Genomic DNA, 14279 nt, shown 5'->3' on the forward strand with positions numbered 1-14279 from the left:
GTATTGCTATGTGTGAGATCCGACAATCTAGTTGTTTGTCCTTGGCAGTCTCTCTTATGGGGAAATGTAGTCTAGTGCTTCCTTGAGCCATAGTAGTCCGCTACAGCCCGGTTCACTGGAGTCCTGCTAGCCCAGCACTACCGCTCAGGACACTTGACTGGCCGACATGTGTTTCACTTCGTTCCTGTGTCTGTCCCTTGGGGGAAATGTCACGCGGTGACATCTGGAGTCCTGTTAGCCCAGTGCTATAGCCCGGATTCATATGCTATTGACCGACATGCTCGATGTGATTCATGTATGCCTGTCCCCATAGGTTAGCACCGCTTTGGGTTCACGACTAGCCATGTCGGCCCGGGTTCTCTGTCATATGGATGCTAGCGATACTATCATATACGTGAGCCAAAAGGCGCAAACGGTCCCAGGCCATGGTAAGGCGACACCGTGGGAATACCGTGCGTGAGGCCGCAAAGTGATATGAGGTGTTACAGGCTAGATCGGTGTGACTTAGAATCGGGGTCCCGACAGCTTTGGTATCAGAGCCTGACTGCCTGTAGGATTTCCAAGCCAACCTGGTCAAAGTTGAGTCTAGAAATTCTTTAGTTATGTAAGGGAATTGATTGTGGAAGGGAACGTAAGGCTCTTTTTACTCCTTATATCTCATGCCCTTCTGATCTGAGTCATCCTATCCTTCCTATGGGGTTAAGGAACTAGGCTTTCTTTTCTGTCTATCAGGATCATGTGTTACTACTCCGTAGTCCCATAGGATTGGTTGATCAGAGTCATATCCCAGTTTGAGTACCTCCGGTGTAACCTATTTAGCAATATCTCAGAACCTTGAGTGATGATGTTGAGTATGGTGCTACTCTGTCTTTTGCAGAATGTCTCATTTTGAGCATTTTATTGCTGTTATGCTGCCAGAATTTTCCTAGGAGTTCAAGAGATAGTATTTTTCTCGTATTATATTCTACATCCTTATCATGATGCTGAATCCATCATTGTTTCCTTGGTTGGTTCTTTAGGATGTCGTCAGTTAACCGAAGTTCTGTTGCTCGTAGCCGGAACCATGGAGATGGTAGGGATGAGGATCCTCCCGACCAGTCTTCGTTGACAGAGTTCATGTTAGAGATGGAGAGGAACAAGCGTGAGTCTAACCACTTGCTAGCACGTATTGAGGAGAACACCTCCCAGCAGCACAAAGAGTTTGTGTCCATTCATGACTTCATTGGCCTGAAACCACCTACCTTCCATCATTCCATTGAGCCACTCGATGCAGATGACTGGCTTCGTAGTATCACTCACAAGTTGTGTTCTGCGAACGTAGCTCAAAGTGACAAGGTCACCTATGCTGCTTATCACCTGGAAGGTCCTGCAAGGGTATATCGCAAACCAACAATAGCATACATAAGCACTCAAACAGTAGATGCAAGGGTAAAACTCAAGAGAAAAGATCCAAATCTAAAGTACAAGAGAAGAGCTTCGATTTGCAAAAAGAATCAATCAAATCGGAGCTACGAAACTCAAACTGCGGTCAAAAGAAGTTAAAATTTAAATATGCTTGCAACCAAATTTTAAATTGTCAAAATCATGTTCAAGTTTATTAACTTGAAAGAGGGGTTTGAGACGAAGATTTTGGCGTTGGTTTCACTGGATTTGGACAAACGAGCAAAAAGTTGCGAACATTTGAAGATTAGGGGCTAATATGCAATAAAAATAATCGTGAATAGGTCCCTGACCAAAAATAAAATAAAATAAAAGTACTAACGAATGAACGTTCGCTATCAGAGACAAACGGGCGAACATGTTCGCTAACAGGGACGTTCGGGTGAACGTTCCCTAATTAGCGAAACCAAAAAAAAGACCAAACTAACCGATCTAACGAAAAAACAGGGGCGATGGTTTTGTCAGTTTTATATCGGTTCTAGAAAACCGACAGTCGGCGGCGAGATCCGGTGGGATTCGGCGGCAGCAGGCGGTGACGCGTGCTGGCGGCGGCGGCTGCGATGGTGGTGCGGTGGCAGGATGGAGATGGCGGCGGGGTGAGGTGGAGAGGAGGCGGCATGGTCGGGCTTTAAAGGGCGGGGACGGCATCACGACTTGGAGAGGGGGCCAACGCGAGCGAGAGTCCGGTTCGGACTCTCTTCGACGTCCGTGCGGCGCACAGTGGGAGGAAGGCGGCGGCGCTGTGGGCTTCGGCCCGGTTCGGCTGGGCCTTTGGCCTAGTCGGACAGAGTCCTTTTTAAAAAAAATATAAGTTCTGCCAAAGAAAAATCCTAATAAAATATAAAAAAAATCTAAAAGTGCCAAAACAATTTTCACCGTCTAAATAAAAAATTTAGAACAAAGTGAACATTTTTCTGGCCTAAAATGCAGTTTTAAAAAATGCATATTTTTCTAATTCAAATAAAATCTCAAATAAAATCCAAATAAAATATTTATTTGATTTTAAAATTTTACCTCCAATATTCCTCTCTTTATAAAGAAGTCATATTATCTTCCCTCTTTTATTTTAAATATTGGAAATATTTGGAGAGAGAAATATTAAAATCAAAATGATCCCTTTTTTCAAATTTGAGAAAATTCAAATATGAAAATAAATGAAATCGCCAACTCTCTCTTTGGGTCCTTGAGTTGCTTAAGATTTCTAGGATCACAACCAAAAATGCAAATAAAATATGATATGCATATGATGACCTATGTATAACATCCAAATTGAAAATTGGGATGTTACATTAAGTCTCTTCTGGGCCTTGGACCGTCAATGGGCTCATATGACCTGCCATCTTCATTGGTAAACCACCAGTGGTATGACCCGCCCCTCCTAGGTGGTTCATACCCAATAGTCATATCCCCAACATTAGGCCCCAAATTGATTTGAACTTGTTAATGTCAATCTTCAATACCTGACCTATCAAAAATCTTGCATCGCCTTTATTTGATAAACCTTGCTATAAACCGCCATGACATCAGCTCACGGATTTTTTTAAGCCGCCATGATGTCACTTCACATTAACTTCATATGTGGCCCAAAACATCTTTAATTGATCCTTATCTTAATAAACATCCCGAGAATTAAGGCGTCCATACAGCCATATGATGATTTTGGCCTCCTCGATTCCCGTGCATGCCTTGCAGCCACCTTCTTATAAATAGGGGCAGGGGGTCTTTATCATTTTCCCCTTGGTCTCCTCCTTCGTCTTCCTCCTTCTCACGACCGCTCCAGTGCTCGAACTCCGCCGCCGCGACCTCCGACCACTGCAACAACGCAGGCTGCTGCATCAACCTGATCGGACCAGAGAACTCCGGCGAGCCACTGCAGTCCATTTGCAACTGTAATCACTTCTCTCCCTCCACTTCAGATCTGTATTAGGGTTCGGGCTTGTTCGTCGGCGTTCTTGTTGTTCTTCGCTGTTTCCTTCAACTTTAGCGGCTTTTAATCTGGATAGACTACAAACATTGCGCGGAAGTAATTTTAGCATTCATTTTTATCATTAGAAGAACATCTCCCCGTGGATGATCTCATTGAAACGTCCACACTTTCCATTCTCGCCACCTTAGGTTTAGAATTTTACTGCTTTTTCAGAATCGTGGTAGATCCAAAATTATTGCTCCATCTTGTAAAATCTGTTTGCCCAACACTTAGCCAAATCTGAAGTACCATAACTGCTATGGCGGCTTATACCACAAACCATGATCCATCTTAAGGCACTAAATCTTGTTAAACCGCCACCATACGCTTTAGAACTTTGCCTGACCCGGCAATATAGCTCCGGTTTAACCATGCTTGATCATGATCTTAATTCTGCAACATATATCTTGACTGTTAAACTCTGTCCGGCTTAACAACAAAATCCTTAATCCGGTAGGTACCATTAGTCCCCTTTTAAGCCACCAATACTTCAATGTTCATCGCCCGGCTTAACCGGTCAATTTTGTTCATAGCACCTTACCTTCAAATCAATGATCCAGTTTAATTGCATGACCTTAAACCGGTAATGTTTTCTTCACTTAGCACCTTGTTTTCGAAGATGGTCAAGACTGTCACCGCCCGCAACTGGGTTGTTTCCCGGGTTACAGAAGAAGACTTGAACACATATGTTTAGACTGGTGTTTTAGCCAAGAAAGAAGCCATCCACTAGAGGGTTCCGGGTAACGAAACTCGCCCCGAGCCCAAAGATGGTGAAGTGGTGGTTGCCGGTGTCAAAACCGGCGGATCTCGGGTAGGGGATCCCAAACTGTGCGTCTAGGATCGATGGTAACAGGAGACGGGGGACACAATGTTTACCCAGGTTCGGGCCCTCTCTATGGAGGTAAAACCCTACATCCTGCTTGATTGATATTGATGAATATGAGTGTTACAAGAGTGGATCTACCACGAGATCGTAATGGCTAAACCCTAGAAGTCTAGCCTATGTGGGTATGGTAATGAGTATATGTGTGTGTTCCTTTCCGGACTATCCCCTTTGGTTTATATAGACACCGAGGGGGTCTAGGGTTTACATGGAGCTGGTTACATGAGCAGGAATCTTCGATCGCCAAGCTTGCCTTCCACGCCAAGTAGAGTCCAATCCGGACACGGTGCAGTCTTCGGCCTTCATGTCTTCTTAGCCCATCAGTCCGGCCCAAAGGATAATGGGCCGGATGCCCGAGGACCCCTTAGTCCGGGACTCCCTCAGTAGCCCCTGAACCTGCTTTCAATGATGAGGAGTCCGGCGTGCAGATTGTCTTCGGAATTGCAAGGCGGGTTCCCCTTTTCTCCGAACTCCAAGATAGTCTTCGGATGCAATGATAGTATCCTGACCTATTATGTACACCATACACAACTGCAGAGAGAATGTAATATTTGCACAAATCTAATCTGTTGACAGCTTTTTTTAACACGACATCACGCCTATCCGGTTATAATTTCGAACCGTTTTTCTTCAGCCAATCCACACTACGAGGCGTGGTTGCTATTGGCACGTCTTGTCAAAATAGAGATTGTGTCCCCTTATTTTGGGATTCTCATCAATGCGGGCATGGGTAACTCAACTGTGCCATTTATACAGCCCTAGGGAATAGGAGAATCCTAAGGCGAGTGAGGAGGCGTTTAATATTTGCTGCCTTCATAAGGGGATACAGATTCCCTCTCCCTCTCCTCACGCTCTCTCTGTCTCCGCCTTTCCGATCTCAAGCTCCAACGCCCAAGCTCTCATCTCCTTTCCACTCAAGCAACCATGTCCGGATCTGGTGGTCAGGGCAAGTGGATGGTCTCCTCCGTCAAGGAGGAGGACATTACCAAGCTCCGAGCGGTCGGATATTTGGTGAAGGAGATCGCCCATCGTCTGCCAGCCGAGGGACAAGTTGTCCCCATGCCAGAGCCCACAGAGAGGGTGGTATTCATCCCTCATTTCTTTCGCGGGCTAGGGTTTCCACTCCACCCTTTCGTCCGCGGGCTGATGTACTACTACGGGATAGATTTCCATGATCTGTCCCCAAATTCCTTCCTCAACATCTCGGTGTTCATCGTCGTGTGCGAGGCCTTCCTCCGCGTCCATCCCCACTTCGGGCTGTGGCTCAAAGTCTTCAACATGAAGCCGAAGGTGGTGGAGGGACAGCACGTAGAGTGCAGAGGGGCCATGGTGAGCAAGCTATCCAACGTCTCATGGCCCAAAGGCACCTTTGTTGAGACAGTAAAGGAACGGCAGAAGCAGTGGTTCTATATTACAGAACCTCGCGGCACCACCTAGGCCACTGCTGCTAAATTCCGCTCCAGCGCTCCCATGCGACTCACCTCCTGGGTCGAGAAGTGTTCGGACTGGTGTGCACCTGATGAGCTGATAGCGCTACAAATGCGCGTTCAAAGCATGGTGACCAAGGACATTAAGCTCGTCGATGTTATCCAGGTGATGCTAATCCGCCGGATTCTTCCGTGCCAGTGCCGCAGCTGCCCTTTATGGGAATTCAATTCGAAGAAGCACCAGACCCTGAAAAGGCTCTTCGATACTTCTCACGAAGGGCCCTGGAAGTTGCTCTTTAAGGGTAACGAGAGGCCACCGGCCACGGACTTAGACCGTGGTCACAATTGTAACTGCCCCGCCAGCGAGGTATGTTACTTTTGATGTACTCCCAAATTAAATGTTTCGAGGATGACGTGTGAGACTTTAGTATTGCTTCCTCAGGACTAGGTGGAGAGGGCGAAGCGGATCCAATGTCCGACTCCATTGCCCGAAGAACCACTCATCCCGCACCTGGAGAAGATGCTGGTGCCGGCGCCATATACGGCGCCGGAGAAGAAGGCTAAGAAGAAAGCCAAGGGGGCCAAGAGTGGCCCCCGTCGCAAGGGCACTTCAGACACGGCGTCTGAAGACGACGAGGCCCATTCCTCTGTCCCCGAGGACAACGACGAGGAAGAGGAGGAGGAGGAAAACAACCCTCCTCCCGTGGAGAAGAAGAAGAAAAGGGTGGCCTCGACACATCTGGAGGCGCAAGCGCCCAAAAAAGGGGAAGGGCGCCCTAGTGGTCAACACTGCGTGGGATGCTGATAGTAGTCCGGAACGTCACCCCCGTACTAGGCCCCAGGCCGCATCGTAAGTGACATGGCTTATTTATGCACATATCCAGCCCTTCCTTTTTATTATTCTAACATGGTTAATCCACACTATTGTAGTCTGGCTCGCGACCTTATCCAGCGATCCTCATCTAGAGGTTCGTTGGCTCCGTCGGAGATGGCGAGCATGTTGCCACCGCCTGCTTACTCCCCCGGGGCCAGGGATGACACCAAAGTGTTATCCCGGAGGACCGCTCCGAAGGGAGGAGCCCAGGACGTTGTCCGGGAGGTGCCACAAGGCGGGACCTCCACTGCCAGACACATGGGGGATTCAATCCCCATTGAGACTGGCGAAGAGGGCCGTATCCAGTTCGGCCCTCAGCCGAATACAATTCCGGAGACCCATATGGCTCCGGAATCGGGCGAGCAGCCCCCTTTAAAGGAGGGGGGGGTGCTTCGCTTCCACCGGTGGCTCCTGTCCATCCAGGAGCGCCAGATGACCTGATGGGGGCGCTACAAAGCGCCTCCATCGTGGACGAGCGCCATATCCTTATGGGTGCGGTGGTCGAGAAGGTTCAGTCCGCCAAGAGCGGACTGGATGAAGCCTGCAGCGGCCTGTTAACAGGTTTTGAGGTAAGAAAAGAGAAAAAACCCGTATAGTCCGTAGCCCCTAAGACACTGTCCGGTGTTCGGCGAGGAGGACCGGATAGGGGATCAATCCTTAATTATAAGAGGCTGACTGAATATGTATTAATAAGCATGTGTCCCTATTGGCCGTGACCTTGCATGCTGCCGAGGTCTTTGAGCTGAAGCGGAGGCTGGAGCGGACCAAGAACGAGCTCGGCGAGGTTATGGTTCGGCTCCAGGAGAAGCAAGGTGAGGAACGACTTGCTATATGTTCGGGAAGGGATAAACGCGGTATATTGACAGCGGTATTGTGATATGTGCAGAAGCCGCGACCGAAGTCGAGGCCCTGAGGAAGGCCTTGGGCGAGGGCGAGGAGCAGGCTGTCCAGCAGCAAGCCACCTGTAAGAAGCTAAATGCCCGGGTCAAAGAAGTCCACCAGGAGCTCCAAGATGCAGTGAAAAAATGCGAGGCCTTGGAGCATGATGCATCGGTTCGAGGGATCAAACTCACCAAGGCTCGTCAGAGCGCAGAGACCACACGGAATGAGGCCTGGGCCGCCCTCCAGGAGATCCAGGAGGCCAAGAAGATCACATCGGGTAAGGCATTTAAGATGCAAAGCAAGTATGCGGAGAAGCAGTACCTTTTACTAAACCAGGTTTGGAGTTCCCCAAGGGCTTTTGCGGATTTGCCACGTAGTGTATCAGACGCCGTGGAGTTCTATCGAGATGAAGGAGGGGGTTCTTCGGAGAGGCTCTTCTGATTGCAGTATGTGGCACCAAAGCATCCCGTGTCCTTCACCGATCAGCTGAAACAACTGGTGGAGCTGCATAGGGTGGCCGAACTAGCCATTAAGGATGTGATAATCCGGCTTTGGCCAGCCGAAGCTATGCCTAGTAGCTACTTCGGACTCGTGAGGCAGATGGTGGATGCCTGTCCTCGGCTGGACGTTATCAAGCGCTCCGTCTGTATTGAAGGTGCCCGTATGGCCTTCGCTCGCTGCAAGATGTGGTGGGCGAAGATGAACGCTGTTGAAGTCGCCAGCAGGCTGTCAGAGGGCAAGGAGCACCGCACACCCGAGCGATATTTCGAGGATGTTGTAAATGGGTCTCAACTTGTAGCGGTGCAATGTTCGCAGGACATTGTATTTGAATAAATGTATTCATGTTGCCTTTGTCTTGTATTGTGGGAACAAAGCCAGTTTTTGTAAAGTAATTTTATTATGCTTTGAATTGTTTCCTCCTATGCGGCCGTGTTGTGTGTAATCTGAGGGTTGGCCAGTCGTCGGCTTCTGCCCTCACGTGGATAGTACGGAGGTGTTGGGGATGGAATCTAAACAATCTTGATCCAATTACATGGTCCTTGAAGGAGTTGTTTAGCGCAACGAACAAGGCAATCGGACTTTATAGATTTAACACCCTCACTTAGCCATAGGAGTTTTATAATAAAGCATGGGCGCAGCCCCTGGTTTAATCCAAAGTACTGTCAGCATATGATCGGGAAGTTTCGATCTCTCACGTAACACGGAAAAAACTCCAACAATTTGTAACCCTTGAGTAGCTGACCGGCTCTCGCCACATCATGACAGTCGGTTTTCGGCTTTCTCTACTGAAGTGCTCGTCTGGTCAAAGCCAAGGCACAATCGCAGTAGTCATCCCTTTACTACCCTAGCCGATGGAGCGGAACATAGGGTAGCAAGCACAGGAGTCGGGCAACCCAACTATTGACCAAAGACATGATTCGGAGCCAATGCATATAATGCTAAATCCAGGGTGCCGAACATATATAAAAAGTGTTCGGACTGTGTTGCCATATTGTGGGGCGACAGGTAGCCCCATTTTATTATAACTGGATGGATACGTCAAGGTGTATCTTGTACAGATGGTGCGAGAAGTATCCGGCCATTTAACATGCCGGCATCGATAGGGCGCAGCGTGCGGGTCCTGAGAAATAAGTATGAATACCGTCAAGAAGAACGTATAAAGGTTACCCTACACACCTGTGTTGCTTGCCTCCGTTGTATTTCAGTCCTTCTAAAGGACTAGACATCAGGCCCACGGAAAAGGGTGCCTGAAACAAGAAAAAGAAGTAAAAGTATGTGTGTCCGGGATCGGTCTGGCCGGATTGTAGATCCCGGGTTATCTCATGCCTCCGTCGATGTCCATGGAATTTTGAGTGCGTAATTGTGTACGCATGGTACGAATGCCACTACCTTATTGGGGCTAGGACGGAGGCCGAATTGCTAGTCGAGCTCTTAACGAGCCGCGTTGTCCTATTGTAGTGTAGTCCGGACCCGCTTCATGGTGTCCAGGGGCTCGGCAGCTAGGTTATAATGCTGCTTGAGAAGGCCACTCTGTGCTTCAGCTGCTAGGGCGGCGGTCTGCTCCTCTGTTCGGAGGGAGTGTTCCGTATTGCCATTGACTGTTATGACGCCACATGGACTGGGCATCTTGAGCTTGAGATAAGCACAGTGTGGCATTGCGTTAAATATAGCAAATGCGGTTCGTTCGAGCAGTGTGTGGTAGCCGCTGCGGAAGGGGACGATATCGAAGATTAACTCTTCGCTTCAGAAGTTGTCCGGGGAACCGAAGACCACCTCCAGCGTGATTGAGCCCGTACAGCGGGCCTCTACACATGGTATGACTCCTTTAAAGGTAGTCTTTGTTGGTTTGATTCGCGAGGGATTAATGCCCATCTTCCGTACTGTATCTTGATACAACAGGTTGAGGCTGCTTCCGCCATCCATCAGGACTCGTGTTAGGTGGAATCCATTGATGATTGGGTCTAGGACTAGTGCGGCCGAACCGCCGTGGCGGATACTAGTCGGATGATCTCGTCGATCGAAGGTGATCGGAAATGATGACCACGGATTGAACTTTGGGGCGACTGGCTCTACCGCGTAGACGTCCCTGAGTGCTCGTTTGTGCTCCTATCTGGGGATGTGCGTGGTGTATATCATGTTCACTGTTTTGACTTGGGGGGGGATTTCTTCTGTCGCCCGGTGTTCGACTGCCGGGGCTCTTCATCCTCATCCTCGCTTTGTGATCCCTTCTCTTTGTTTTTGACATTTAACTTGCCAGCCTGCTTGAAGACCCAACAATCCCTGTTGGTATGATTGGCTTGTTTATCCGGGGTGCCGTGAATTTGGCACGGGAGGTCGAGTATGCGGTTCAGGCTGGAAGGTCCTTTGTTGTTTCTTTTGTAGGGTTTCTTCCGTTGGCCGGACTTGGAGCCACTGAATCCAGCGTTGACTGTGGTGTCTTCGGTGTTGTCGCCATTGCTTCTGTGTTTGTGTCTGTTGCGCCGGAGCTTGCCGGTGCTGTTCTTGGCCTCTGTAGGGCCTGCCTTGCTGGCTGTGTTTTTGCTACAAGCCAGCCAGCTGTCCTCGCCTACGCAAAAGCGGGTCATGAGTGCCGTAAGGGCTGCCATTGACTTCGGCTTTTCTTGTCCGAGATGGTGTGCTAGCCATTTGTCCCGGATGCTGTGTTTGAAGGCTGTTAGGGCCTCGGCGTCCGGACAGTCGAGGATCAGGTTCTTTTTGGTTAGGAACCTAGTCCAGAATTTTCTGGCCGATTCTCCGGGTTGTTGAACTATGTGGCTTAGGTCATCGGCATTTGGTGGCCGGACATAAGTTCCTTGGAAGTTGTCGAGGAAAGCCTCTTCCAAGTTCTCCTAGCTGCCGATTGAGTTCTTAGGCAGGCTATTTAACCAGTGCCGAGCTGGTCCTTTGAGTTTTAATGGGAGGTATTTGATGGCATGGAGGTCGTCTCCTCGGGCCATGTGGATGTGGAGAATGAAATCCTCGATCCATACTGCAGGATCGGTTGTGCCGTCATATGATTCGATATTGACGGGCTTGAACCCCTCGGGGAATTCATGATCCAGTACCTCATCTGTGAAGCAGAGCGGGTGTGCGGCGCCTCTATATCGGGCCACATCATGGAGGAGCTCTGAAGGAGTCCGTCTACGGCATTCGGCTCGAGCGTGGTTAGGTTTGTCACGTCCGAATACGTAGCCGTCGTCGCGCCTCAAGGAACGTCCTTGTGATGCGTAGATCGATCTTGTGTGTCCTGCTCTACTATCCAGGGTCTGTCGGAGGTCGTACGTATGGCCCCGGACTCTTCCGTCCCTGTTTTGATGGGGTGGTGGGGCGGTCTGCTGTTCGGCCTGAGTTGCCGCTTTATCTCGACCGCGGGTTGGCCGTTCCGCCGCCATGTCCCGACCACGTGGTGGTCGATCCGCATTGCGCAAGGGAGATATATGCTCCGGCGCCTCCTCATCGAATTGAGGTAGCAGTTTGCGTTTCAGGTAGCTCTTGGCTGGGCGGTTGAGGCCGTATTCCTCGGCTGTCAGAACATCACTCCATCTGTCAATGAGCAGGTCTTGTTCAGCTTGAAGCTTCTGTTGTTTCTTTTTCAGGCTCCTTGTAGTGGCTATGAGCTGAAGATTGAAGCGCTCCTTCTCGAGAGGATCCTCAGGCACGATGAAGTCTTTGTTGTTGAGGCTTGTCTCCTCCTTGGAGGGCGGATGGTAACTATCATCCTCCGGGTCATCTTCTATGGCCTGTTCGTCAGGGTTGTCTTGCCTGCTGTCGTGTTCCTGTTCGGATGTGGCCCCGACGGGGTCTTCACTATTTTCGGCGTCGCCCAGAGTACTATTTTCTCTGGTGCCGGTGTTGCCATCCTTTGAGCGACGGGGCTTAGGGCGGCGTTTGGGCCGCCAGTGTTGGGGAATGTTGCAGAAAACAAAAAAAAATCCTACGTTTCACCAAGATCAATCTATGGAGTCAACTAGCAACGAGAGGAGAGTGCATCTACATACCTTTGTAGATCGCGAGCGGAAGCATTCAAAGAACGGGGATGAGGGAGTCGTACTCGTCGTGATCCAAATCACCGGAGATCCTAGCGCTGAACGGACGGCAGCTCCGCGTTCAACACACGTACGGTCAGCGGGACGTCTCCTCCTTCTTGATCCAGGAAGGGGGAAGGAGAGGTTGATGAAGATCCAGCAGCACGACGGCGTGGTGGAGGATGCAGCAGTCACCGCAGCAGGGCTTCGCCGAGCTTCTGCGAGAGGGAGAGGTGTAGCAGGGGAGAGGGAGGCGCCAAGGCTTGAGTTGTTTCTGCCCTCCCTCCCCCCTTTATATAGGCCCCTAGGGGGTGCGCCGGCCCTAGGAGATGGGATCACCTAGGGGGGCGGTGGCCAAGGGGGTGGAGTAACCCCCATGGCAAGTGGAGGCGCCCCCTCCCCTAGGGTTCCCAACCCTAGGCGCATGGGGCCCAAGGGGGGGCACCAGCCCACTATGGGCTGGTTCCCCTCCCCACTTCAGCCCATGGGGCCCTCCGGGATGGGTGGCCCCACCCGGTGGACCCCCGGGACCCATCCGGTGGTCCCGGTACAATACCGGTGACCCCGAAACTTTCCCGATGGCTGAAACTACACTTCCTATATATAATTCTTCACCTCCAGACCATTCCGGAACTTCTCGTGACGTCCAGGATCTCATCCAGGACTCCGAACAACTTTCAGATTACTGCATACTCATATCTATACAACCCTAGCGTCACCGAACCTTAAGTGTGTAGACCCTACGGGTTCGGGAGACAAGCAGACATGACCGAGACGACTCTCTGGTCAATAACCAACAGCGGGATCTGGATACCCATGTTGGCTCCCACATGATCCTCGATGATCTCATCAAATGAACCACGATGTCGAGGACCTAATCAATCCCGTACTCAATTCCCTTTGTCAATCGGTATGTAACTTGCCCGAGACTCGATCGTCGGTATCCCAATACCTCGTTCAGTCTCGTTACCGGCAAGTCACTTTACTCGTACCGTAATGCATGATCCCGTGATCAACCACTTGATCACATTGATCTCATTATGATGATGCATTACCGAGTGGGCCCAGAGATACCTCTCCATCATACGGAGTGACAAATCCCAGTCTCGATTCGTGCCAACCCAACAGACACTTTCGGAGATACCTGTAATGTACCTTTATAGTCACCCAATTACGTTGTGACGTTTGGCACACCCAAGGCACTCCTACGGCATCCGGGAGTTGCACAATCTCATGGTCTAAGGAAATGATACTTGACATCCAGAAAAGCTACAGCAAACGAACTACACGATCTTTGTGCTATGCTTAGGTTTGGGTCTTGTCCATCACATCATTCTCCTAATGATGTGATGCCGTTATCAATGACATCCCCATGTCCATAGCTAGGAAACCATGACTATCTGTTGATCAATGAGCTAGTCAACTAGAGGCTCACTAGGGACACATTGTGGTCTATGTATTCACACATGTATTATGATTTCCGGATAATACAATTATAGCATGAATAATAGACAATTATCATGAACAAGGAAATATAATAATCATTTTATTATTGCCTCTAGGGCATATTTCCAACAGTCTCCCACTTGCACTAGAGTCAATCATCTAGTTACATTATGATGAATCAAACACCCATGGAATTCTGGTGTTGATAATGTTTTGCTCTAGGGAGAGGTTTAGTCAACGAATCTGCTACATTCAGGTCCGTATGTACTTTACAAATCTCTACGTCTTGAACACTTTCACGAATGGAGTTGAAGCGACGCTTGATATGCCTGGTCTTCCTGTGAAACCTGGGCTCCTTGGCAAGGGCAATAGCTCGAGTGTTGTCACAGAAGAGAGTCATCGGGCCCGATGCATTGGGTATGACTCCTAGGTCGGTAATGAACTCCTTCACCCAGACTGCTTCGTGTGCTGCCTCCGAGGCTGCCATGTACTCTGCTTCACATGTAGATCCCGCCACAACGCTTTGCTTGCAACTGCACCAGCTTACTGCCCCACCATTCAAAATATACACGTATCCGGTTTGTGACTTAGAGTCATCCAGATCTGTGTCGAAGCTAGCGTCGACATAACTCTTTACGACGAGCTCTTTGTCACCTCCATAAATGAGAAACATTTCCTTAGTCCTTTTCAGGTACTTCAGGATATTCTTGACCGCTGTCTAGTGTTCCTTGCCGGGATTACTTTGGTACCTACCTACCAAACTTACGGCAAGGTTTACATCAGGTCTGGTACACAGCATGGCATACATAATAGACCCTATGGCTGAGGCATAGGG

This window comes from Triticum aestivum, chromosome 4A, assembly GCF_018294505.1.
Source record: "Triticum aestivum cultivar Chinese Spring chromosome 4A, IWGSC CS RefSeq v2.1, whole genome shotgun sequence".
NCBI classification, from domain to species: Eukaryota; Viridiplantae; Streptophyta; class Magnoliopsida; order Poales; family Poaceae; genus Triticum; species Triticum aestivum.